Source organism: Manacus vitellinus, unplaced genomic scaffold (assembly GCF_001715985.3).
Source record: "Manacus vitellinus isolate BGI_N305 unplaced genomic scaffold, ASM171598v3 scaffold_47_pilon, whole genome shotgun sequence".
Taxonomy (NCBI): domain Eukaryota; kingdom Metazoa; phylum Chordata; class Aves; order Passeriformes; family Pipridae; genus Manacus; species Manacus vitellinus.
This window is the reverse complement of record NW_021940585.1, coordinates 3,612,705-3,635,756: the sequence shown is the minus strand read 5'-3', so window position 1 is coordinate 3,635,756 and position 23,052 is coordinate 3,612,705. Positions and strand designations below refer to the sequence as shown.

At 49.2% G+C, this 23,052-nt stretch overlaps 2 long non-coding RNA genes across 2 annotated transcripts; one reads left to right on the top strand and one right to left on the bottom strand.

The window, feature by feature from the left end:
* Window positions 1-2,045: 2,045 nt before the first annotated feature.
* LOC108640897 lies at window positions 2,046-9,454 on the top strand. Its single transcript, XR_001921570.2, has 4 exons — window positions 2,046-5,676; window positions 6,221-6,485; window positions 7,166-7,942; window positions 9,348-9,454. It is a non-coding gene; the product is annotated as an uncharacterized LOC108640897 (long non-coding RNA).
* Window positions 3,195-8,105, bottom strand: LOC108640898. The gene is made up of 4 exons (XR_003916068.1): window positions 7,678-8,105; window positions 5,790-5,895; window positions 4,997-5,283; window positions 3,195-4,200 (listed from the first exon to the last, which is right to left on the bottom strand). It is a non-coding gene; the product is annotated as an uncharacterized LOC108640898 (long non-coding RNA).
* Window positions 9,455-23,052: the final 13,598 nt, after the last annotated feature.

Genomic DNA, 23,052 nt, shown 5'->3' with positions numbered 1-23,052 from the left:
CTGCATCTGTTTGTTGTGCAGGTCTGGTACTGTGTTGCTGCTGCGTGGGTCAGGTATGGACAGATGTGCCTGAACTTGCAGTCTGAGCCAGGCCTAAGTGTGTAACTCCCTGTGGGTCCCCAGCACTGAGCTGGGCTCAGGAAAGGCAGTGATGCTCCTGACTAGAAATTCCTCTGTTATGGGCAGCAAAAACATGTACTTCTGTTGTGAGTTTAAAGCATAATGGAGATTATTTTTCCTTAATTAGGACCACAGTAAAAGCTCTGCATTACAGTCATGAGTTGAACATAGCCTATTCCTTTAGTCCTACTATTGCAGCCTTACAACTGTAGTGTAAATAGATTTAAAAGCCAGGCACTTTGGGTCTGCAAACCCCTCCAAAACCCCAGGGCAAGCTGAACACTGGACTGGGACATGCTGGGGGTAAAAGCCTGTGGAGCCTTGTGTCCCATTTAACTCTGAGCAATGGGACAGTCGGGCCTGCTTGACATTTGAGTCACTTAATTTCAATTCCTATTGAAGGGAATCTGTCAGAGCACTCACCAGCATCTGTCTGTGCTGAACTGTCAGAAAGCTGCCTACCCTTCTGATCCATCTTTTTGAAACGGTTCATGGGTTTGGGGTGAGGATTTTTCTTTGCTTGTTGGCTTTTCCAGATAATTTCAGGCAGGTCAGGTGGTGAGGAGTGTCTGTGATGGCTGAAATTTGGATGTGATGAGGTCTGAGAGGTGCAGCTTAGCCCTGAAGGCCCACTGTGAGGTTAACTCTTGCTGCTCTGACTGAGGTGAGGGAGCTCATTCCCAGCATGGGTTTGGTGCCAGCCAAGATTTTCCAATGCTGAGCCACGTCTGGCAGTTGGCATTGACAGACAGGAATTAGGGGGTTGGATACAGCAAACCTCAGTTTAGGGTGAGATAATTGAACACACTGACCCAGGCACTCTGGGTGATGTGATGGACCACACCAGCCTTCATTTTATGGTTCTACCCTGCTGATCCACACTTTCTGTGGTGCTTGGGTCTAAAAAGGAGGCTAAAAAACAGTGCAAGAGACCTTCAATTTTTAGATTACAGATCTTTTGGAAGAACTTGGAGATGGCTCATAGCAGAGCAACATCACTAAAATAATGAGGATTTATTCACAAGACCTGTTGTGTTTTTAAATCCCAGACCTTTGGTTCAGACTCTTAGCTATACATAATATTTATTTGCTATTGCTTGTCCCAGAGCTGTTCTGAACTGGAGGGAGCAATTTTAGCATGGTGATCATTCTGGGTGTGCTTAGATATTAGTGCTGCAGTTCCTAATCTCGTGGTTCCCCTCTGCTCATCTGAAATGGCTTTGACTTTTCTGGAGTCATAGTTTTGCTCCACCTTTCCTAGGGAAACCCACAGGCTGTTTGGAGGGCACAGGAGCTGCTGAACCTCTGGATCCTGGGTAGGATTTCAGATTTCACAAGGAACAATGAGGTAAAACCAGGCAAACTCACACAGGGGAAGAAAAGCATTGCCCTTACATGGCTGAGGTCAGGGAAGAGCAGTTGGGAAGTACAGCCATGAAAACTCATCAAATTTAGCCTTACACAGCTTGACTGAGCAGCACATTGCAAAACTAACTACACTCAAAGAAATGATCCTCCTAAGGAGCTGAAACCAGAAAAGCCATTTTCTATTCCAAACTTCTGTACCTAAGCATCACCTCAGAATATAAAGTATTGATTGCAGGGCTTGAGAGCAGTCACGGGGAGATGATTGCTGTGATTTGTATAGTCAGTTCAGGAACATGGTGTTCCCCTGAGGCCACCATTCCAGCTCCTTTAGGTAATGTCAAGGGAAGTCATATTTTTCTTTTGTGTCGTTCAAGAAACAAAAGAATGTCCTATGCCCAGTGAGGAGCATAAGGAGACAAATACTGCCAGATGTTCACTGAAGTATAACCTGCCTTTAAACCAGGTATTTGAAGACAAGCCTTTAGTTTAACACTATCTGCAGTAAAAGGACCTGGCAAAACATCCAGAGAAAAGCATTGACCAGACCCCTAACTGACTCCCCTGAGCTGCTGGTTTGTACCTCTTCCCAGGATTTCCAGCACTCTGTCACTGAAATATCACTGTTATGTTTGAGAATATTTAAGAAACATTTGAGCTCTACAGCCAAATCCAAACCCTGTGGCTGCTGCTGGACTTCTGTGCACCACCACCATGAGTGTTTGTGTGGGGAGCTGAAGAGATGTGCTCAACTCAGAAATAGCTCTATTCCTTGGAAAGCTGGAGGGCTGAATCACACTGTGTTGGCTCAGTTTTTAGCAGACAAGCCATCACATATGCCTCCCTGTAGGCGCAGAGTCGTCACTGGCATCAGGATTAGCAGCCAGGTTTTTACCTTTGGAAACCAGGGAATAATGATGCAGAAGGCTAAAGTTGATTGTAAGGAGGCTGCCCAGGGCTGGGGGCTTGGGGAGGTGGGTTGACAACACTGGGAGCAGGAAGGGTCTGGTCATGTCCCTGCTTGGCCTGCTCTGGTCCCTCTGTTCAAAAGGAGCCAGCTAACGTGCCCCCAAATTGAACTTTGGGGACTGAATAAGTTATTTTGCTCAGAGGCATTAACCACTCCACTGCTGCCTGTGAAGCTGAGACAAGTAGAGCCAGCCCTGAGCATATCCACAGCTGATGTTGTCCTGAGTCCACTGAAAATACGAGTGACAAACAGTGGAGAAATAGGAACACTGGAGAAAAATGTGGAAAGCTGGGAGGGGACAAGACAGCTCCTGAGCTGAGACACCTGAACCTGAAAGCACCAGGGAGACACCACTGGCTTGACAGACACTGGGGAACTTAAGAGAACCTGCAGAGTCCACCTGCTAACGAGCACAGAAATGCAAATATACACAGACACTTTTTTTTTTCTGGAACAGAATGTATCTCCTTAAACACGTGCCACTGCTGATTCCCAGCAGTCCAGAGGAAGTCTTGGGGGAAAAGGGGATGAGGGAACTAGTGCAAAGTTTTTGAAGTCTTGGAGGAAAAGCGGATGAGGGAACTAATGCAAAGTTTCTGCAGTTAGCACAAGAAGCAAATTACAGATATGGATTTTAAAATGCTTCAGAGACACGGGATTTTTTTTGAGCTACAGTTTTGGACTCAGTAGTCCACTACTGCAGTAATGCTAATTATCAAGCCTCCCCTTCAAGTTCAGGATTCAAGCGCTGCCACAGATGCAAGAAAAGTGGATTGGGAGTTCCTGAACCAACTGGTTGCTGACCATGAGTCAGGGGAATGACCTTGCAGCAGGCAGCTCGCCGTGCCGCTCTCGGAGCCGTGCCAGTATAAACGGCGCTGGCATCTCTGAGTGCTGGTGGAACCATTTTGTGAGATTGAGATTCCAACTTGGCCTTTCCTGCTGCTGCCTTTGCACTGAAACGTTTGGGTGGGTGAGAATGGGCCAGAGTGGTCCCTTCTCATTTTTGTGACGAGGGCATCTTCACAACCTGGGCTTGGGACCATCTGTATCTATAGGCAGATGTATAGAGGATATGGACAACTATCTCTTGCCTACGTACTTGTCCATTAACATCAGCATTACAGATATTTAGCAAATTAAATCTTACCCTCCCCCACAGCCACACCCATATTAAACTGTAAGAAAACCCCGTGATTAAGTTTTAAAAAACATACACGGCACCACTGAATTTTCTGGATGTGATTTGTGAGAGGAGCGAGGGTAGAATACTTGGCATTTGGTCATTTTAATTAATCTTCCCAAATAAGAAAAACATTTGCTTGTAGACTTTAAGCTTCTCACAGCATCAGGAAAGCTCCTGACACCGAGCCCAACGCTGTATTTGTATAACATGGAAATGAACAGCAGCAGCAGCAGAGCTGCAGGCTCCGAGTCTACTCTGCGAGCTACAAAATGGCCAGGGGTGCTGTTGTGTTCATCCGAATTCCTTCGCCATTTGGGGCTGTGAAATAGGTGGATCCAATACCCCTGACCCTTCAGGTATGGTTTGAACCCGTAACAGCGATACTAAATTAATGTTTCTAACCATATTCAAGCTTGTGCCCTCATCAGCCCGACTCCCTGAAGCACAGGCAGGAACCAACAGCAAAATTCGTCTGCGTCACAGATGTAACATGACCATCGGCAAAACAAGTGCAAGGGGGAGATCGTGGCTGTCTCGTCACTCACAGAGCCTTCCTCCTCTAGAAAAGAATAGGATGGTGATGCTTTTAGGTTTATATCGTCAGCATTTGCAATCCTGAACTTCCTCGCCCGAATTTTGCGGCCCTTGGAAGGGTCAGAGCGCCCGAGAAAATCGCGTGTGTTTTGTCGGCGAGGGCCGGCGCGTTAACGAACGCTGCGTCAGTGCTGCACCAGGGCCGAGGCACGGAGCAAACCCCACTGCCCAGAGCAAGGAAAGCCAGGCTGGGAAAAATGAATCAGCTTACACAATGGCACACGCACAAGTGTCAGAGGGAGGAAGAAATCACAGCTTTCCCAAGTCCTTTTGAGGCAATATGCAGAAAATGCTTATGGAACGGTTAAGCCACGTACAGCTCGCAGTGACAGTGCCACCCCTGTGCACACAGTCGCTGCTGTCCTACAGAAATATGCCATGTCCCCTTCTTAGCCTTGTTTCTTGCCAGTCCCACAGATTTACCTGCTGACAGTAACCTCAATTCCTGAGTAATGAGATTTACAGCTGAAGTTTAACATTGAAATAACTCCTCGTTTATCTGTGTCTCCTTACCCTCCCTGTGTTCAGTCTCAGTTAAACTAATTGTGGCAAAAAGATGGTGGCAAAGGGAATTAAATCAGATACATCCCTGCACTGAACACTGAAGCAGCTGCCAGTGGCACCTCCTTTAAAGCACTGAGAAATGTCATGAAGCAGCACTAGCTTTACAAATTACGGGGTCCTCCACCCCACAACTGTGACGGGAAAACCACAAAGAGTTGTCCATGCAACCGACACTCAGGAAAAGAGACTCAACCCACCCGTCTTCCACGCAACCAAGCAATCGGGGCTTAGTCCAGCTCCCGGCTGTACAGAATTCCCTCCACAGCTGCCTCGGACTGTTCCTGCATGTGTGTGTATTTATGCCTGTCTGTCTCGCTGCAGGGACCACCGTCGTCGCTGCTATTCCTGTTGTTCCCCTGCTCTGCGGATCTGGCGCTGCAGGAGGCAAGGATGCTCCAAGGGAGCCAGCTACAGCCAGCGAAGGCTCAGTGAGTCAGGAGGGGTTGTGACGACTGCAGCAAGAGTCTGAAATTCCCTATGGAATCTGGCAGAAGAGGAGGGGAAGGAAGAAAGGTGGTGATGGGAAAGAGGGGAAGAAAAGTGGGGAGTGGCACGTACTGCCTGTCCTGTTCTTCCCTCCCCGTTCCTACCGCCGCAGTGCCGTTGGAAATGGCGTCCTCCCCTCCGCGGAACTGCGCAAACGGGCGGAATCCACGAGAAAACCGCAGCGCCTGCGGCCTGCGCCACCAAACCCCCAAAACTCGGTCGGGGCGAGGGTATGGTGCAAGTAGAGCCCTTCTCTCCTTCCCTCAGAGCACCGTGCAGGGGACAGGCTACAGCTGAAGTGATGGAGACGGCGGACGCGCTGTGTCTGAGCCGGTTCTGAGCCCAGCGGTTGTTGCTAAACAACCAGCCCTGACGCTTGAGATGTCAACGAGTGAGTAATATAGATTAAACGCTTATGCTATCACATCCTTAAACTTGTTTAAGCCTCGGGATGATGAAAAGCTGTGGAATAATGGTCCCTGCCATATGAGAAAGCAAAGTTACCACTCCACTGCATAATCGGGAGACTTCCTCGGCCAGAAGGACCAAGCTCAAGGCTGGTTGTGTCCTCAGCACTTCCAGGCAGAGCTGCCATCTTCATTGCTGGTCACTTTAAGAAGAGAGGTGAAAAAATAGTGTTGTAAATGGTTAAGAGGAAAAATGTTCTCCCCTTTATTTCCTCATCCTCTCTCTGGAGCTGCTCTCTGCCCTCAGTCTCCCGTTCATCCTTACCCAGTCCTTCCCAGTCCTTGGGTCCTTGATTTCTAACGCTGTCATTTCCTTTGCAAACCTTTACAGACCCATCACTGAGGGCAGTCCTCGGCTCTCCCTGATGTTACCGAGCCTGTGGCAAACTCACCCTTGTGCAAACGAAAGCCGAGTTTGGGCAAGAGTCATTTTCGCTTCTTTAACTGTTCCCACGACATAATTTCCAGGTGCAATTCCTGCCCCAAGCCATTACAGTCCTGCTAACGCTCAACCACCGTATAAGGGAGAAGAAGGCAAGGAGAAAAGCCCTGAAGCCCAGCGCTTTCCCCTCCGCCGTGGGCTGCAGCTCTGACACGTCATCGTCGCGGCCGGACGGCGGAACGACACCTCAGGGAGCACCCCTGGATGTGAGGGCTGGCACCCACCGCCCCGAGGAGTCACCGGCTCCTGTCTGCCTGTGCCCGAGGGACACCTGGAATCCCGGGATATGAGGTGGGCAGCGAGCGGGCAGTGAGCAGCGGGCAGGGAGTGGTGGGCAGGGAGAAGGGAGTGAGCGGCAGGCAGGGAGCAGGCAGGGAGCAGAGAGCAGGCAGTGGTGGGCAGTGGGCAGGGAGTGCGTAGTGGGCAGAGAGCAGCAGACAGGCAGCAGGCAGCGGTAGGCAGAGGGCAGTGAGTAGGGGGTAAGCAGGGAGCAGCAGGCAGGGAACAGGCAAAGTGGACAGTAAGCAGGGAGCAGACAGTGGGCAGGGAGCAAGCAGGAGCAGGCAGTGGTGGGCAGGGAGCAGGCAGAGTGGGCAGCGGGCAGGGGACAGGCAGTGGGCAGGGAGCAGGCAGGGCACGGGCAGCTGCCGGTACTTTGAAGCAAGTGAAATCAGCGTCGGGGTTTGACACCCAGCCCTCGGCCAATCCGGGAGGGCTTTTCACCTGCCATCACCTCCTCCGCCAATGGCGCGGCGGCTCCGGGCCCAGAGCCCTCCCCGGCCAATGGGGAGCCGGCTCCGGCACTTAGTTAATGATGCAGCAGTACAGGGAAGACTATCACATGTGAGCTGGCCGCCTGCCAGCATGGAGACACCGAGAGAGCAAGGTAAACAACTTTCCAACGCCAAAATGATGACATTTAATCCCTAAATGCTCGCTTCCCGTCTCGACTCATCTTTAACCCCTTTCAGCTGGTGTGGAAGCGTCTGGAAGGCACCGTCTACCTGTCCCCCCCCAGTGCTTTTAAAAACTGGACGACATGCCCTGCAATGATCACTGCGTCACCGTTTGCCACTTTCCGAACTACGCAGTGACAAACCTCCGAGCTCGGAATCGCAGGGCGCCCGTTAACCCCTCCACCAAACCCTCGCCAGCATGCCAGCCCTCAGGGAGACGGGGGAGAATAAAAAGCCCAAACAAACCAGGCAAACAGCAGTCTTTGCAAAGTTGTCATCTCTCCCCCACGACTACTACCCTCCTCTGCAGTACAGCAATGCCGGCAGGAGTGACATTAGTGCAACCTGTGCCATCGTTCCATTGAGAAAACAGCTCTGACGCAGAACAGAGCAACCATACCCAGCCAAAATAATAACACAGGCACTTCGGGACCCGAACTTAGGGACGCCGGGGGAGAGGGACGCCCTGCAAACAGATAAAATCCGTGGCTGCAGCTCCAGCCCCATCCTGATCAAAGGGTACGTACGTGAGAGAGGCGAACCGGACCGAAGAGCTGTGCCCGTGCACCATCTGCGCAGTCCTCAGCCCTCCGCTCGCTGTGGAGCGCCGCAGAAGAGAAGGTTCCAGAAATTTCCTTTCCGTTAACCCTTTCGGTGTCTGCCCACTCTCCCTCCCCGCGGGATTAAGCGCGCCGGGTCTCCAGCATCGTCAATGGGCGAAGCCTCCTACGCCAACCGAGCCCGAGTACGACGTCTAAATGGCAGTGGATGGTGGCAGGAGCCCAGCCCGAGGTGTTGGTGATACTTCTCTTTCTGGAGCCCTCTCTGCCTCTCTTGCTGCCTCTCTCCCCTCTTGCTGCAGCAGGGCTGTTGCTGGTAGACCTATCGACGGAGCTTGCTCTCTCACTCTCTCGCTGAGCTCTGTGACGCAGCTCTAAATTCTCCAGCCTGCTCCCTGTGTTATAAGAGCGGAACTGCAGCTTTCCAGGGAGCCCGTGCCAGCGGTGCCAGGGCCAGGCAGACCGGAGGGAGCGTCGCTCCTGGACTCTGCACCTTTTTTTGGCAATTATTCTGTTGCTCACCTCTGTTTCTGTGCTGCCTCCACGGCTCTCAGCCTCGCATCTCCTTCTCTGCTTCTGAGTCATACTTACCAGGTTAACTCTTTTAGGATTGGTAGTCAGCAATACAAATCTCGAGCGAGAGCAGCTGAAACCACAGCCAACTTTGTGGTGGTTTCTGCTTTAAAAAACCAAAGCAAATCTTCTTGGCTCTAAAAAACAAAAACACACACACACACACGCACGCACACACACGTTCCAGTAGAGAGTTAGTGCTTTTTGATTAACTGTTTCGGTGACAGGAGCCATTACTTGACTTCCTAAAATAAAATATTTTAGGCCTACGTCCTGCAAACCCTCAGCAGGCAGATACCCCGAAGCACAAGGCAGCTTAAAAGGAACTGCTGCTGTGAGTAAACACAGGTCTTCTGGGCAGGAGGCTACTGCTGGCCCCACAAGACCCTGCTCTGCTGGCCACAAGGCATTGATCTGAATGTGGTTCAGCTGCTGGGCAGATGCGTGGTGTGAGATAAGGTACTGAAAGTGCCATAACGCTATAGGATCTTCTTAATCTGAGCGGCATTAATAAGTGTTATCACACACACAGATTCAAAACGCTCGGCGTAGGCAGGGGAACTAATAACTGCGTTCCTGGAGTCACCAGAATCCAATAATCCCCGACAAAGACAGTCCACAGGCAGCTCTGTATTTCAGCACAGCAGGCGTCGCCAGGCAAGAAACATCTTGCAGCTGAGCACTCTCTCCTTGCCTCTGCCCCCCAAATCCCTCACATTAACTCCGGTGCCTCCGGTCGGGCTCAGCGCCAGGCAGGGCGGGCAGAGCTCTCCCGGTTTGTAGCCTCAAAACTGGAAAAGTGTGGAGGAGGATCCACGGTAGGTACAGCTCCTGGGAATCAAAGGAGCTAATGGAGAGGCAGCGCCGTGTGAGGGAGTTCATGTGTCGGCCTGTGCACACAAAAGAGCCAGGCAGCAAGTCCATTGGAAAACACAGAATCCAGGGAGAGATCCCTGTTCCACACCTACATCTGCCATTTTAATTCCGACTTCAGAGCCGGCTGCGAGCGTTGGGTTTTTCACTACAACCAAAGCTGAAATAACCACTATTTTTTCCCTTTGCAGCGTCTGAAGAGCCTGAGCTATTTTGGGATTTGTCTGTACTACACTGAAAATGACACCTGTTACGCACAGACACAAATGAGAAGAATTACAAGCTCCTGGTTTCTCAGATATGATTCTGCAGGAAATGGAACGGGATCCTGCGAGCCAGGGACCCGGGAGAGCAGCACAGGCTCCGCTGTGGGGTGAAGGGGATGACCCTGGTGAACCGAACAGCCAGACACCAGTACAAAAAAATATAAAAAGTCTGTTGGAGCTGATGCAAGGGGAAATCAAGCCTCCATGTGACCAGAAGAAGTAGTGCATGATCAACTAAATGCCACAATACATGGTTTCTTATGCAATCGAGCCCATGGGAGTTCAAGCCTTGCACATACACTTTGTGACCAAAGCTGCGAGGATTAACTCCTTCGGTTAACGACGGCGAGAGCACCCGGCTCCTGAAATGAGTCACCCTCGCTGAAGTAGGCCAGTGTTTGCTGCCATGGGAAGCTGCCTGTGCTGGTTTCAGTTACCCCTGAGTTATCTCAGAAGCTCCAACGTGCAGGGTCAGGGCGGATTTTCCACGTTCCCCGTTTCCCCCCTGGTTTGCACCGCTCCAGCTCTGTGCAGGCAGACGGGGACCTCCTCGCTGGAGCCACGAGCCCCACGGAGCTCTGAATGAGCAAGATGAAGCACCTGGAGCCTCAGGAATGGGACAGTTGACTGGTGCTTTTAGCTCACAGCAGTTTTGTCAGTCGTGTGGTATATTAAGAAGGTAAAATGAAGCTTTGGTTTATTACAAATTATCTCTTTTCAGTTGCTTTCAGGGGAAAGGTGGCATGCATTTTATGGTTTGCTTTCATTTAAAAATCACCAGCTCTGGAATGTTTCTAGGTTTACCTGACTGTTAAGTACCTTCTGGTGGCACTCAGGCTCCCAAGAAGACTCAAGGCCACACTGCCCTGTGCACAACTAAGTGTGTAACTAAGAAGACTTGGCACAATGGAAAACTTCAGCACTTGGAAGTGAGTAATGAGGCCCAAAACAATTAAAGTCATGTTCTGATGCTGTTGGTGAGAATTTGGCATTTTCTGTAAAGAAATAGAGGCCATGATTCCATAGTAGAAATTTAGGCTACTCTTCTAAGTGGAACCCATGTACATATTTTATACTGGTTTTGGGGTTCTTTTTGCCCTTTTTTTTTTTTTCCCCCTCCAAAGTCTAAAAGCAGGAAACAGAGCTTTGGTTTTGTAAGAACTGTCTATGAGGGTACAAAGTCCTGGGCTAGAAAGCAAGCTTGGTAAATGGAAGTTGGAAGCAGAGATCAGTATCTCCATGTGAATGGCAGTGTAAGAATCCATTCCAAAACGAGGGCTCACAGCTGATCACAGCTGGGCCATGGGTTAAAAAAATTTAAAAACTTTTTATAGTGTAGACACTGGAACAAGATTTCACAACTTATAAGTGGAGCAGTTCAGGCTGGATGTTGGGGGGGAAAATTTTATCTTGAGGAGAGTGGGAAGGATGAAACCCCCAGACATCAAAAGTCTGCTGTCATTGACAGTTTTCCTCAGCACCATGAAAGGATCAGGGAACAATTCCTCAGTGAGCACAGGAAGTGTGGGCTTGCACTGCTTCTGTGCCAAACTGGACCTAAAGGTTCATCCTCAGTCCTCCGGCGTGTCCCGTGCGATTCTCCGCCGTCACGCTGCAATGACCTTAATAGCAATAACATATGGAGGCTGACATTCCAGGCATCTCCCCCTCGTGCACATCACTGCTGCTCTGCTCTTGTGGGTGATAAAATAACCTCGGCCATCCACTGAGGAAGGCCCTTGGTCTTTTTTAACAATGAAGGAAACCCTCGTGGTCCTGCCCGCACTTCCAGCTTCCTGCTGGCGAAGCCTTGGCTCGGCTTTCGGTTTAAATGCCATCGGCCACACCTTCCTCCACTGCAGGAAACACATTGTTAAAATCAGGGCATGTTCCTGTTTAACTAAAAGGCTGAGATAAATAATCCAAAGGCCCCGATTATGCCAAACAAATTCCTGCCCGAGACGTAGCAAGTCTGGGCAGCTGTAAATCTGTAACCCCCCGACCTCGGCACCCACGGAAGGGATGGCTTGGCACAGCCCCGGGGGAGCGGCTGGGGATAAAGGGAAGGAGCAAAGAATCGGGCAGAGGTGGGCAGGGGAATGGAAAAGTCCCTTCCCTTTACCAACCCCGAGTCCTAAAAGTTGCTTTAAAATGCAAAATAGTCCGTTTCTCAAGTGTTGATGTGGGGGAGCTCTTTTTCAAGACCTTTAATTTGTCGGCCTTACAAACAACTCACCACCTCAGTGAAATGACCGTTTCCTACAAAAATCTGTCTCGGCACAGAATTCCCAGCCAGCTCCATTCAGGGAATACCTTCAGAAACAGGAACATGTAGCCCATCTGCCAGGACTGTTTCCCCTAAACCTCACCAATCGGAGGGTGGGTAATTCTTAAATTTTTCTTTTGACTGTTGTCATAAAAAATCATCCTTAAAAAAACCCCTTCAATTAACTCTTTGCTGTAGCAAAACAATTGTCTGCATTGACCACGAATAAGGGAATTTTAGTTGTTGCTTAGGGAAACCAGCAAGTTTATCGTGTTTTCTTATTAGAATCAATAAAATTTTGCATATGGGAAGGCTGAGTAAAATAAAGGTTAAATAATTTGACCCACATTGTATGTGGAATCAGGGTCAAAGCTGATAGGGAGGTTTGGGTGTTCCTTGCTCCCAGATTTTATTCAAGTTGTGCCTCTTAATTATAGTCCTTATTGTCCAGAAGGCCCCCAGTCAATTAGTGAGACATAACCATCATGTGAGACAGGAGCTGCTGGAGCAGCCTGGCTTTGGGAGGAGATGGATAGGGAATTATTTCGAGGAGACACTTCCTTTCAGTTTTTAAAGCAAAGCAGAAATTAAAGTTTGAAGCCTTCCTTCTGTTTTCACGTGTGCATAGAGAACAACAGACAGTTCATGGTCTTTTAGTGCCACCCTGACAGCCACCGGGACGTGCAGATTTCCAGGAAACTGGAGACTCAGAATTCCAAAATAGGAATATTTGCTAATGCAGCAACCAGAGTCCATGAAGGGGTATTTTACAATGTTTTTCCTACTGTGACTACAAGAGAAAAGTTACAGAATCACAACAAACATTTAGGTTTTTTCTGAAAGGTTTATTGTTTTCCAGACAAATTCAATTAGTGAATTCCAGAGGTGTGGCCAGTGAGTCCTCTTCTCTGCCAGCCCAGTGCATACACATAAAATCACAGCATCCCAGAATGGTTGGGGGTGGAAGGGACCTTAAAGCTCATCTCATCCCACCCCCTGCCATGGGCAGGGACACCTTCCACTACCAAAGTTGCTCCAAGCCCTCTGCCAACCTGCCTGGTACACCTCCAGGGAATGGGGCAGCCACAGCTTCTCTGGGCAGCCTGTTCCACTTGGAACACACTGTTGCTCTCACTGGGGTCCCAACCAGCAGGAGGAAGAGCTGCAGGCAGATAAATAGCAATAAACCCCTTCTCAAACAGTTTTAAAGCTGATTCCGTGCGTCTGCTGGGGTGTGCAGGGCTGACACGGCACAGGGAGCGGGGTGGGGGGTTCAGAGTCCTGGCTGGGGGGTGGTTCAAGGGAACTGGATGGAACAGCTGGTGCTGAGATCAAAAGCCTGCGAAGCCAGAGGTGTGGGTTTGTTTCCCAAGAGCTGTCGTGGATGTGTTGGCATTGGGGAGTCATATTTGCATAAAGCGTTTGCATTCTCACTGCAAAGCCAGCCCACGCAGTAAAGCAGGCTCTGAAATGGGAGCCTGCAGGTGAAAACCTGGCCCTCCCTTTGAAAAACTGGAATCCTGGAATTTACCCTGTGAAGTCTAAGAAACTTCCAGCTGGAAAAGCCGGGATCCTTTTCAAAGAGATGGCACTACATTAACGCAGGAGCTGCTTCAAAGCAGAGCTGTGTCGGAGCCAGGTTCACGTTGTTTGGGATCCTCAGCCCGCAGCTCTGCTCTGGTCGTTGTCGTCCAGCATTCCTGGTTGGAACAGCAACGCTCCCCGGACCCCCGGCCGCTCTTCCCAGCGCTGGGAGAGGTCCCAAGAGCAGCTCAGGCTCCCCCGAGCCGCAGGTTTTTACTCAGTTCCAAACCTAAGGAGCCAAGAGCGCTGAGACAAAAGGAATTATTTCAGCTATTAGCTGCTAAGAATAGAGCCGGCGGGGGTGCTGAGGTGCCTGACAGCGCAGCCGGAGGAGCAGGGATTGCAGTGGGAGCACGGAAATAGCCCTTTTCTCCACGCTCAGCACCCGGGAGCTTCATGAGTCACTCAAACGCCCGGGCGGGGGGACAGGTGGGGTGCGGAGGAACCAACACCCTGCCCGTGCCTGGAGCAGGACGTGCCCCCGGGGCTGCGATTTTGGGGGGAAGCTCTTTTTCCCTAAGGGGAAGCATCTTCCCAACCCCCAGGCCATGGAGCACCCATGGGAGAGCACGGCTGGGGCGAGGAAAACTCGACCACTGCCCTATTCTGTGCTTCGAGGTCCCACTCCCCTTCCCGTGTCTCCCCAGGGCCACTCCTGCCATGCCACTCTCGCACGGGGCAGGAATATTTGCAAAAGCCAAACATTCCCGGGGGGGCCGGAGGAGTCTATTGATGTCGATCCAACTGTGTTCCAGGGTGTTTCCCTAAGTGCTAATCACGAAGTTCCCTTCGCAAATACATCGCAAAAAAAGGTTAAAAGACCCGCGCAGCAGATATTTAAATGCGGGGTCAGTGACTGACGAGGTGCTCAGGGATGTCTTTAACATCTTGTCCCGATGCCATTTAGCACAAATCCTGTTGGTATCGCTGCGTGTTTTTATCCAATATAGCTTGGAAGAGGCAATTTTCCTTCTGTGCTGTTTGTGCAGCCCAGGGTACAACACATTCCTGATCTATGACGAGGTTTCCAAACTCCATAGTAAAATGAATAATAATGATAGTAAACGTTGTATAACTTTTTTTTTTTTTTAATACAGCAATCTTTGTATTACTTCAGTGCTGGATTTTCCAGTTATTACACGTGGGCAAAAAAAGGACTTTTTTTTTTAAAACCACCGTATCCACACAAAGCAAAACAGGAAAAAAACCCCCAAATCTAAGGATTAAAAGAAAATTTTTGTGCCAGTCCTGGGTGCCACTGCAGAAAAGAGTCGAGCTGGACAGAATTAAACATCTCAGCTGGAGCGTGGACAGGGCAGCAGACAGCCTGCTAAAAATAGATTAATCCTAATTACAGCCACACTTCTGCTTTTTCCAGGTTTCCCGTTTCACGTGGGGGGCACGGGAGGCTGTGAATGGAGAGGGGGATCGGTGCCCACTGTGGCAGCAGCGGGGTCGGGGGGCACAGGCTGCCCGTTATTGCATAACCCGGGAACGCGGAGTCCTGGGAGGGAGCGACGGGAATGACGGCAGAGCCCCGGCCCTCGGCTCCAGCTGATCAGCACAGGCTTAACTCAGCGCCCGGCCTGCAAATCTGCTCCCCCCAGTTAAATAAACCTCTGGAAAACTGGCTTTCGGGTACCGTGTGCTTTGCTGTTTTAAAGGTTTAAACCTCACCGCCCTCCTGGCTCCCTGAGCCGCCGGGGAGCGTGTCCCGTGCCAGGGCTGCTGGCGTGGTTAAACCCCCCGGAGCGGGGCCGTGCCATAAATCCCTGCTGCTTTTATTTCCTCCTGGACAACATTCCCGCTCGCTGCTCCTCACAGGCAGAGTTACAAAATGTTTAGTACGAAATAAACACATTTAAGCCTCTGTTTTGCAAACTCCGGTGGTTTATTTCTCCCACCGAGTCCACGAAACTATGGCAAACAACTATTTTCCCACCCTAAAGGAAGTATGTTAATTACCAATTTAAATATTTAGCCAGAAAACGTATCACTTCAGCTATAACAACTTTGTTTTGTTTAATCAGAAGCCAGGAGTGAATGCTATGGGTTTTCTTCTCGTTCCTGTGGCAGTAACCAAACACTCCTTCCATATCTTGGGTTTACCTGAGGAACAACTCCTACCAGCGCAGGGGGAGAAGCATGAATTTCATTTGAAGTGTCCAACTGAGCCTGTTGGGATGTTTTATTTAAAAATCAAAGTCCTGATGAATGACAGGACACAGCCATGACAGAGGCAGGATCTGTTTGGCAACAGTGTCGTCCCCAGGGCTGGCACCTGTCAGGTTGCTCTGAGTGGGCTTTGGATGGGCTGGGGGCAACAGTATTTTTGCTTGCAGCTCATCGGAAAGGATTTCAATTTACATTTTTTAAGGTTCATTTGCCTTTACGCTGAAACACGGATCCAGGATTTGGCTTTTTTATTTTGAATTAAATGAGGAAGAGGCACTGCAGAGCAGTTGGTACCTGTGGGCTGCCAGGCGCTCACCTGAGCTGACAGAATTCCACCTGCACATCCCTGTTTGATCTGTCCAGAACACAGTCCCACAGAGCCTGTATCCCAGCTGATGCTGTAGCATAGTTTTTGGCTGTCCCACAGTCCTGGTTGTCACTCCTGCTGTCACCTCCCAGCTCCCTGGATTGCCGCCCCGGGTACACGAAAACCTCCCTTATAAAAATTTCACCAACCTTAATGTAACAAAGCAATATTTTCCAATTGGGAAATGAATAAGCAGGGGAAAAAAATTTGTTTAGACATTCCTGAGCAGCTTGTTTAGAGCACTGCTGTGCCCTGTCCGAGGCCATCCCTCCTCCCTGTGCCCACTCTTGTACCTACACGAGGTGAGCCTTGGACCCGACTTGGAAACCCTGCGGATACAAGGGCACATCCCACTGAATGTGTGTGTCTGCCAGCCCCTGCCTGGAGTGAGCGCTTTTATAAGCACAGCAGAGATTGGGAAATGTGCTGTGATTCATCTGAATCCCTGCAGTCCCCACTCCCACCCCAGCTCAGCACCCACGAGCGCCCGGGAGCTGCCAGACGCAGCACCACGCCTGCCTCCGGCTCCTCACCCGGCACCCGCTGCCAAAGGAACGCCCAGGACTTTTCAAGCTCGATGCCACAAATTATTTGTTCTTATCTGGAGGAGAAAAAAAAAAAAAAAAAGAAAAAAATTCCTGAAGTGCTTTTTATTACCGAAAATTATCATATTGGGGATTATCATATTCATCAGCTGGGCTGAATCTGCCGGCGCCGGCGCTGACCGGGGCGTTTTGCTGTTCCTGCTGGGATTGGTGCTGGCAGCTCTGGCTGAGGTTTCTCTCTCTCCCTCTTGTCTCAGCCTGGAAACTGGGATTGTAAATTATTTTGGCCGGGGATAAACTGGCCTAAATAATTTGCTTGTACAGCGCTGAGCCACAGTGGCCTCTGGGTCTCAGCTGAGCCTTCTAGAGCCTTCTAAAAATAAGTAATTCTAAGCTGTTATCTTTTAAAAATACTTGTAAAAAAAAAAAAAAGAGGGAGCAGGAAGAGGATCCTTTCCCAGCTGTTTTGTCCTCAAACTGCCAAGATTTATTATTTTTAAACCGTATTTTCTTGATCAATTCTCTCCGTAGCTTTTCGTAAAACAAGGGTCCACAAATTTAAAAGTTGGGACATAGAAATAATCATTTGGAAATCACAGGTAAGTTCTAAAATCCAAGCTACCAGTAACAAAATAAAAATTATTCTCAAAACAATGTTTTTATGCATGAGTTGATTACTCTTCCCAGCCCGGAATTATTTTGCAAACAAATCTCAATTAGAGAGTGAACTTTTCTATTTTTTTTTTCCAAAGAAAAAATAGATATGTCATTTTTCAAGATATTTTGGATATTTTCCTTACTTGGCCAATTCTCATTAGTCACATTAGTCCCACTATAGATATTTTTTCCCTTTTCAGAATGGGAGACCTTTGTTTTGAGTGATTCCTTTGTATAATTGGTAAAGTAGAAATCAAAACATTAAACATTACAAAACAAAACAGATGAAAATACTTTCAGCTTTGCTCATGTTCCTGCCAACTATTTTCCTCTTAAAAAAACCCCCCACATAAACCAGCTCCTTCTCGGCCTGTTTTACTCCTTTAAAGGGGAAAGGAGACCTGAGGATTCACGTTCATCCTGTGGGAAGGACAAACAGGATCCCTAAGGAATGGCAAGGACTGGGTTTAAGCCTCTAAGCCAGACTCTATTATTATTCCTCCCCCAAAAAACCCCAAGAAAATAAAAATATATTATCATAGAATGGTTTGGGCTGGAAAGGACCTTAAAGCTCATTTCATTCCACTCCCTTGCCATGGGCAGGGACAACTTCCACTGGCCCAAATTGCTCCAAGCTCTGTCCAACCTGGCCTTGGACACTTCCAGGGATGGGGGTATATTGTGATTAAGGTACAGAATATTACAATATCACACCTGTGATGTAAGTACAGACTTTTAGGACTGCTTTAAATGTCTGTTTTGCACAGCACACCAAAGCTCATCCACATTATTAAGAGATTAATAGAGCACAATTTATTTGTGGCTGCCCCGGACTCCAGGCTCTGCTCTTCAGATCCATTCCCACGCTGCCACACTTCATTCCCGAGGGCTGGGCCATCAGCATGTGGGATGCAATACTTCCAAGAGGGCTCATTCCAGCAGGCCCTGTACCTCCTGTTCATGGAATCTGTCTGGTGTGTCTCTTTGGGAGCCAGGAACAGCATCACTGGCTGCTCCATCAGAGCCCATGCCGGTGCCTTCTGATCTTCTACCTCCAAGATGGAACAACAGTCTCCAGGTGAAGTGCTTCCCTGACTGAAAATTCCTCTTAAATATTCAGAGTGTGAAAGCTCAGGAAAATCAGAGCTTACACGAGGTGTTAAAATTTGGGGTGCACCCAGAAGAGAGAACAGATCCCAAGGCTGGGACGGGCTCCTACCCACAGGAGGCTGCTCTGCCCCAACCCGATGCCATCCCTGAGGCTGCTGCACACAGTAACTCATGTTTGGGAAGTTTTGGGAAGTTTTGCCTGGCTGGGTGGGGACTCAGGGGTTTCTGAGGGGTGCCACCCCAGCTCACAGTGCCTCAGGTGTGCCAGGATGACAAGGGATGTCGTGCTTCGTGCGCCGCTGGCCCGAGTTAACCCACAGCCCTATTTTCCACCTGTAACCATGGCAACCTGAGTTATCTCGCAGAGGTGCCTGTCACCCCGTGGTAGTAACACCCTGCTCCTCACAGTCCCACCACTGGGATTATCCATGTGCACACCCCGACATGGGAGGTGGTGGCTGCAGCATTCCCGTTTCCAGCGCAACTGTGGGAGAGGCCGAGTGGGAGGTGAGGAGGAGGAGGCAGAGGAAGAGCAGGAATGCTGGAGCAGTCCAGGGCTGTCTCAGCAGCACAGTCAGCTCCTTGGCAACGGGAGGATGGAGTGCCAGGGTGGATGGACACAGCAGCAGCTCCAGGGGAGAGGAGCATCACCGGGAACGTGGCTCGTGTGATTCTGTGGAAAGAGCAGGTCTGTGGGGTGTTTGACTTCCAAAGAGGTACATCTATGGCAGGGTGAAAGGTCCAAGACATTCATTAGAATACAGGAGTCTGTGAAAGGGGAAATGTGCAGGACAGTGCCTTCTGGCCTTTAGGGTACCCTATTTCACCCACTGATGGGGTGAGGAGAGGGGCTCAAAGGGAATGCAGGGAAGCAGATGGGATATGAGAGGTGAAAATAGGGCCATCAGATGTGCACATCAATGAGCCAAGAATGAGTGAGACCTGTATCCCAGGCTTCCCTCTGACACGTGCTCTTTGGTCAGGGCTACCCCCTGGGAGCTCTGGCCTCCCAGGGCTTTGCTTCCCAGCCTTTCTGGTTAGAATTCCCTTGGTGACGTGTAGCAGGTGATTTCTGTAAGGTTGTTCTGGAGACCTGCAGCTCCTTTGCCGGAGATGGATCGTTCCTTCCCCTCTCTGCTGCAGCTGAAGTGTGTGTGAGGCCACTGCAGGAGGGAGCACTGGGTTCTGCACAGCCTTGATGCCAAACCCACCACCCACAGGGATGAAACCTGAGTTATCTAAAGCCATTCCTGCCTCGGAACAGTGAGGTTAAAATGAGGTTGTCCAAGATGAGCTGCCTTAGGACAGCCATTCACCAAACTTTGAGTGCAGGTGAAAACTGAAATGCTGGTGCCCAAATGTGCCTAAAGACACAGGCCAGGATATTGGGAGTTTCTGGAAAGTGGAGTAATAGTGAGCTGGTAACATTTGGAGATGATACAAAATCACTGAGGCAAAACAGTGAGGAGCAAAGGAAGGATCTCGTGGTGTGTGGTGGCTGGGAAAAAAATTATCTGATTAAATTCAGTATTTGTAGGTCCAAAATGATAGGTTAAAGAAAAAAAAAAAACCAACCAACCCAAACCACAAACCCTAAGTGAACACAGGGAGTGATGGACACGGTGTAACTCAGCAGCACATGGAGAGCTGGCTGCAGGATGTGGGAAGGGCTGCAGCTTCCTGGGTGCTCCTCCCTGGGTGTTCCCTATGGGTGAAGGGCAGGCTCCTGGCACGATGGATTTGTGCAGTCCCAGCACAGGGCAGGGCTAATTCTTATATTTGCATCATTCCTTTGGGGTGACAAACTGTGCTGAGCAGGCAGCGTGACGGCCCCACGGTCACAGAGAGCTGGGAACCTGTGGGAGGCCAGGTAAACACAGCACAGAGGAGTTCCACACCGGGGCCAAACACAGTCCCTGCTCATTTCACAGCCCAGCACAGCCAGTGCTGAGAACTGCACCGTTAAAACGTATTTAAAGGGTGCAAAGTCTGCATTATTCCCTCTCCCAGTGGTTTATGGAAACAGCCACCTGGCTGGGAATGCTGTGGGAGGGCCACTGCCCTGGGCAGCCAGGTGAGAAAGGATTAGGACCATAAAGGAAATGCTGCATCATAGTTTAAAGGCAAGTGTTTCTTTCCCAGAACACTAATGTCATTCCTACAGCACAAAGAACAAAAGCTGCCTTCTTTAAATCCCTGGAAGTGTTCAAGGCCAGGTTGGATGGGGCCCTGAGCAACCTGATCACGTGGAAGGTGCCCCTGCCCATGGCAGGGGGTTGGAACGAGAGGAGCTTTAAGTTCCCTTCCAACCCAAGCCTTTCTATGATTCTAAATCCATTTCACAGACCACAGGGTGGGGAAATCTCTCCCCTTCAGGTAACTGGCATTGCAAGGGGCTGCCTGGAGTGGCTCAGGGTTACTATATCTGCAGACTTCCAAGCTGGAGATGCAGTTGTTCCATGACTGGAGAGAGTGGCAGCGAGGGAGACCCCTAAAGCCAACACACAGATGCCCTACAGCTTCAGAAAGAAAGACAGACAGAAGTTGTGGTATCGAGACCCCTTTGGGAAGGACCTACTGCCTCCTAATAACCTTAAATAAAACCACCCGACTTCCCATCTCCATGGTAACTCCTTCCTCCAAAGCACTTCCAATGCAATTTGTTTCCTGTTCCTCTTGACTTCTCTGGTGGTTTTAGAACAGAACAGTCAAGGCTGAAGGGCTGGACCACAGATGAGAAACCACCTTTGCCTCTGAAAGCGAGGGTCAAGCAGAGCTTCTGTTCCCTCCCAGGAGATACCTGAGTTACCTTCACCAACCTGTGTGGGATGGTTGCTGACTGCAGAGAAAAGCCACAGACAGCAAGAGAGGATCAACAGCCCTCCAGCCTCTCTCCTTGCAGGAGCTGGTGAAGTATAATTTACAATTTGTGAGTTCTACAAGTCACTTTTGGTAGAGGTCCCAGCTCAGGATGGATCCCTGTGCCTGCCTTCCAAAGGGCCTTGGCTTGTAGTGGTGCTGTTGTTGTAGGTAAGTGCCCAGGCTGGGCTTTGCTGCTCTGGGCATCACCACACCCTCTGGTGTTCTGTTCATGGTAGAGGAGAGCTCAGAAGGGCCACCCTTCTAAAACCCTGCTCCAGTCTGACAGAGTCAGGAATTATCCCGGGAACGAAGATTCCCTCCAATGGATCACGAACCCAGCGCAGGACAATGATGTAGGTAAGAAGTATTTTGTCAAGGGGGCAGTGCATGAGAACATGTCTGAGCACAAGAAACGTGAGCCTGTTAAATATTAAAGTTCCAAAATTAAACTCTTGTTTATGTAACGACCGGGTCACCGCTGCTGCATTGTACCAAAAAAGGCCCTTTCCAGCGGGCCCTGATCTCCCACAGCCTCCCCAGTGCCCTGGGGGCTTCCTGGTCTCTCCCAGGCCTCTCCTGAGTTGTGTCCCACCAGATCCAGCTGCTCTGTGCAGGTTGGGGGCACCGGGATCCCCCTGGAATGGAGATGCTTGTGGTGCCATTCGCCTCTGCAGGGAGCAGGACCTGGCACCTGAAATCACAGAACTGCTTTGGGGCTTAACCCTGACACTCAGCTCCTCACCCTGCTGCTTGGTAACTCCTCACAGGGCTGGAAAAGCAGGAGGGTTGTCGCTGGCTCAATGTATTAAGTGAAGTCCCTCCTCGGTGCCTTTCCCAAACCCTCCCTTCCCACTGTCCTCTTACACCAAACACGGTCCATCTGCAGGCCACCAGTTGGACTTGGTGGCTTTAAACCACGATGAAAACTGCATTTGGGGCTGTCCTGTGCAGGGCCAGGAGTTGGACTCGATCCAGCTCAGGATATTCTATGTTTTTTTTTCCTCTCAGATTAAAGAATGACACTGGTAGCGAAGACAAGTCTGCAGTCACTCCAGAGAACAGTCCAATGCCCTTGGTACTTCAGCTTGGCTAATTACAAATATAACAGCACAACGAACTACAACTAAGAAAATTTAAATGCAAAATACCGAAAAGAAGCTTTATGGAGCTTCCCTCCTGCAGAGTGTCTTTGAAAAGCCTTCTAAAAAGCCTTTCACCGCATTGCTAAACACACCTTTATTTATTATTTTTTAAGAAAGGGGCATAAAAGAACTTAATCCAAACTAAATATTTAACCAAACAGCAATTAACTAACAATGATGAATGGTAAACAGTCCTAGTCCCACGCTAAACGGGGACTTCACAGCCAGTTTATCTAAGCTAAAGCTGCTCAAGGGGAAAGGCAAGTTTATTGAGTAAACTTTGTCTCAGCCACCTCGCTATTAAAACAGTCCACAAACAGAAACTGCATCATATATTCTGAGAGCAAAAATAAGGAGCAAGAATGTAACAACCCATGGCGTGGAAGTTACAGTGCTACATGGAGCAATTACCCCGAAATAGGAAAGCAGAGAAAACACCAAGCTGTGAAGCAGCAACTTCCAACCCCCCTGGCCTTGTGGGAAAATAAAGTGAGAGACCCCTTAAATTCCACCTGATGTTCCCATTTGGCCTAGGACTGTCATTCCTGCTTATCCACTAGGAAGGAGTGAGCCTGGGCAGAGTTGGCTAAAATTTTACCCGTGTGGGTCCTTTTGTTTAAATGTCACAGAATCAGATTATGATTGTGATTATTATTATTACCGCCATTATTATTATTATTATTATTATTACTATCATTATTATGCCATTATAATTATTTTGCCATTATTATGCTATTATTATTTTGCTAATTTATATTTCTATTATTTATAGCTACTATTATATTGTTATTATTATTGCTACTTATTATTATTGCTATTTATTATTATTTTTATTATTACCTATTATTATTGCTATTTATTATAATTGCTATTTATTATTTTTTAATTATTATTATTTATTATCATTGCTATTTATTATCAT